Source organism: Galeopterus variegatus, unplaced genomic scaffold (genome assembly GCF_000696425.1).
Source record: "Galeopterus variegatus unplaced genomic scaffold, G_variegatus-3.0.2 Scaffold5365, whole genome shotgun sequence".
In the NCBI taxonomy this organism is placed as follows: domain Eukaryota; kingdom Metazoa; phylum Chordata; class Mammalia; order Dermoptera; family Cynocephalidae; genus Galeopterus; species Galeopterus variegatus.
The window spans coordinates 114,999-119,630 of NW_007731476.1; positions in this window are offsets into that span (position 1 = coordinate 114,999).

The following is a 4,632-nucleotide window of genomic DNA, read 5'->3' on the forward strand; positions in this document are numbered from 1 at the left end:
TCACTCCCGAAGCCGCAGCAGAGTCCGGGGCGGGCGGCATTCAGGCTGAGGGACACATGCCGTCCTCCGGCCAAGCCCAGCGCGACTGGCGGCCGGCTCACCTAGGGGAAAGAGAGGAGGCGGTTAGCAGAGCTCTCCAGGCCCCGCCCCGCGGGCGGCGCGGCTCAGAAACTTCCAGGTCCTCCGACCGGGGCTGCTCCCCTCAGCTCACACGCCCGCCCTGCCCGGCCCACGCAGCCACCCCGGCCCGGGCCCCACAGACCCACCCCGGGCCCCACAGACCCACCCCACAGAGCGCGTCCCCAGCCGCAGGCCGGGCCATTCTCGGTTTATCTGCTGGGCTGCTCCGTTTCCAGTTCTCCCCGACCACACACTGTGGTGGTGAACCCTGTCTCTAGACAGAGTGGCACAAGGAAGGAGACCGACACAGGGGACACTGTCCCAGCTGCTTGGCTCCTGCTCCCTCACCTCTTACTGAGAAAAGTCAGACAGCACAGGGAACCGGACAGATCTAGGGCCGACTGCCTGTGAACTGTGTCAACAGACTGACCACGTTTTTTATAAAGTTTGAGGGCTCTGGCTGCTGTTTTGGTACTAGATAAGCTAAGTTCTTAAAATCTTGCACTAACAGCTTTTGCCTAACAGCGGAGAGCAGCAACGCCCTACTTTTATTGCCTGGAAAACAAATTACAAGCAGAGACATAAGAGTGAGTATCTATTTCATGAGAATGTAAAAGAAAATAATCCCATGAAAAAGAATAAATAAATCATTGCCACCCAAGCCTATTTTTCATCCATCTTTTGCAGGGTGATTTTTTTAGACAAAATAATTTACACTAATTAAAACTGAAAGGGGGGGAAAAAAAACCCTCAAAGAAGAGTTCATGACTTGCCTGGGGGAATTATTCAAAACAGAGGCATTAATGACTGTTGACTAAGTATCATTACAACTGGAGTCCACTTGTTGACAACAGAAACTTGTCTATGAAAAATGCATCCCTTGAATTGTCCCAATTCATCACATGTGCCTCTGCCTAAGCTTCAACTCACCCCAGGTCTGGAACTCAACATGCCCATTGTTTCTGATTACACAGAGGACGCATTCTGTTCCCAAGGACAAATGACTTCATTACCAGAGGACTTTGCTCCAGAGGCTCCAACCTCCTTCAGAGGAGCCTGAACCCTGAAGCAGGGGCTGGGAGTGCTCATCTGCAGCCCCATTTTCTGTCCCCTCTCCAAGGTCAGGAAGAATCATGCTGCTCACATCAGACATCTGGGCACATGGCCCTGCTCTGAATGATTAGATCTTATTAACCGAGGTCATGTCAACTCCATGAGAACTACAAGAGCCCCCTGGCATGTTGGGAGTGCGGTTAGGCAGGCAGTTATCAAAAAGGGAGGAAAGTGGGGAAATAAGGAAGCCCAGTGTCAAAGCGTAAAATGCCTGTTTCTCCACCACACGCCCGCTGTCCGCCTGCTGGCTGACATCCCAGTGAGCAGTGACGACTCGTCTCATAAGACATGCTGTATTTAAAATCCTCACATCACTGTAGTTATCCAAGATGTTATCGTGGGGACAAAGCTATGGCAACACTAGGAACTTCTGCACTTAACTGTCAGGGCACGAGTGTGTGTGTAATGATGCTGTGCTGAGCACTGCGTGAGGGAGAGGGGGTGTGCGCCTCTGACGGCGTTGTGGAGTCTGTCAGGTCCGGGTTCCAAAGGCAGCTGCACCCCCAACTGGCCCTGTGGACGTCTAACTTCTCAGAGCCACAGCTTCTGCATCTCCCACAGACATGGAGACAGTAAGGGTCTGCCCCTGCCTCACAGGAACAAACAGGAACGTGTTAAGCACCCAGCAGAGTGCCTGGTATAGTAAGTATTCAATGAATATCAACTCTTTTCCCTCAGAAGCTCTTCCCCTAACACAGATGACACTGGCCAGACAATGACTGAACTGAGGGAGGTGTTCAGTAGACAACAGAAACCTGGCCACTGCATTCAGAACAGGATTAAGCACAGGTTACTGAGAGATGAGGTCACTCATGTCTAAGTCTCCCAGGTGGGCCGCACGGGCAGGGTCCTGGTCTTGCTCCTGTTTCCCCACTGCCTAACACTCAGATGCCAAACTCTGCTGGTGAAAATAAATTAGCATCAAGCCCGATGTATAACCTACTCCTACTCACTCACTCATCCCCCCTCCAAATATTACCAAATAGAAAAGCATTTTGAGAAAAAAGGTATCAATACAAAAGAACTTCAGAGGTGATTGTTTATAATGAAAATGATCGCACTGAATGAAAACAAGAAAACAATGACTCCTGGAGGCCCTGAGAGGTTGTCCCCACCCACCATGCTCACACATACTTTGAACCAAAAGGTGGAAAGCTCACCCTGTTAAGAGAAATTGAGGCTTCCACAAAGCCTTCCCATTTGATTAGAAACCTAATTTACTGTTATGCCCAGCCCATCTCTACCCCTGTCCCTCTTCTGTTTAATGGTAATTTTGTAATGTGGAATATACACATTTGTCTTCTTGGAGAACTACAGGACTCTGCTACAACCTCTCAGGCGACTTATATCTTAGTGACTATGCCAGTGTTCACTATCCTGGCCAGCAAGCTCTGCTCAGAGTCAGAAATGCAATTAAGTTGCAACTTCTGAAGAGAAAGGCTGTGAAACCTCAGGAGAAAAGAAGACGAAATGTCCAGGCTTAGGAAAATGCTCCATGTAAAATTTAAGAACCCATGTGCTTTAGTTCAAATAATATAATTCCCTCTCTCTTTGCGTTACAACAATCCCCCATCCACTGCACTAAACTCTCATGTCCACACCAGAATGGCTGGGACGAAGCCTTCATTCTTCTGATTTCAACAAGGAGATAAGACGCTTTGGTCTTGCTAGCAAGTTTGCTAACTGGTACTACCAGAGAAACAGCCACAATATCCAAGGCTGACTGACTAAAACTGTGGCTTCCTGGGGGATCCAAGCAAAGTCCTCAGACCTGGTGGTCTGTGTTCTGTGAAATGTCCCAGTTTGGCCATGAACACAGAATGGCAGGCATCTGCTGAGACAACATCAGTGTCAAAGGGGAAACAGATCCTCCTCACGCATCTTTGTTAAGCACAGGGATCCCGGGCACAGCACCCCTGAGCTCAGGCGTCCACTGCTGTTAACCGTAATCCCTGCTTCTACAAGGCTTACTTCATAAAACCAGGCCCTCATTGCCATTCCACGTAAAAGTCTTCCTCCATGGGCCACTAAGTGCATTGCTCCTCTAGAACACCTGACTTCACTGTAATCACTTCTCTGATGATTGCGGATGATCTGGCCAACCCTCTGCCTTTCAGAAAGTGAAGCTATGATTGTCCTGAAGGTCCACAAAGTAAAGCCTCTTAGTAAAAGAAAAAAAAAAAAAAGACAAGAGAGAATCCCACAGAACCTATAAATAATACCGTAGTCAGAACAGAGGGAGGAGGAGGTTATACATGACTGGTCTGTGGGAGTCGGTTTCGGTATTCTTCCCAAAGCCGATCTCTGAGGAAGGGTAAAGGTGCAGAGCCTAGCTGAGGTCTGTTACTCAGGTCCTGTGGCTCTATCTTGCACAGCTTCCTGTTAGGAGGGGAGAGAGGCCAGAACCGCCCAGTGCCTGTTGGCTAGATTACCGGAACAGAAACCCAGGAGCAAAGTTCACACCTAGCTGGCAAGGGAGGGAAACTGGAAGGACGCCAANAAAAAAAAAAAAAAGACAAGAGAGAATCCCACAGAACCTATAAATAATACCGTAGTCAGAACAGAGGGAGGAGGAGGTTATACATGACTGGTCTGTGGGAGTCGGTTTCGGTATTCTTCCCAAAGCCGATCTCTGAGGAAGGGTAAAGGTGCAGAGCCTAGCTGAGGTCTGTTACTCAGGTCCTGTGGCTCTATCTTGCACAGCTTCCTGTTAGGAGGGGAGAGAGGCCAGAACCGCCCAGTGCCTGTTGGCTAGATTACCGGAACAGAAACCCAGGAGCAAAGTTCACACCTAGCTGGCAAGGGAGGGAAACTGGAAGGACGCCAAGCCCATGCTCTCCACCAGGACGAGAACAGCAAGGGAGGAGGGCAGGACAAATGTTAGGAAGAGCACTGCCTTGCTTACTCATTACTCACCCTGGTTCTGCTTTTCACCTGCATTATGAAAGTGCTCAAGCACAGATATAAGGTGACAGGAATAGACAAGGAACACCCAGATTCAACAATTGTTAGCATTTTCACGTATTTGTTCCATTGATCAACAGAATACACCCTGACACTAGCCCACAATATTTTTTCTGAACCATCTGAAAATGAGTTGCAGATGTCTTGACACTTCACCCCTAAATACTTTAGCATACACCTCGTAAAAATAAGAACATTTCCTACATAGCCACAATACAATTAATACACCCAAGAAAACTGACAATAATCCCCTTATAGCCAAAGCTTAGTCCACACTCAAATTTCCCTACCCCCACCCCATTTTTAATAGCTATTTTCTTAAAACCATGACTCAGTGAAGACTCATGAATTGCATTTGGTTAGTTTCTTTTAGTCAAGAATAGGCTTTCCACCCTAACCTGTTCCACCCTGACCCCATTTTTTCCCCGACACGGA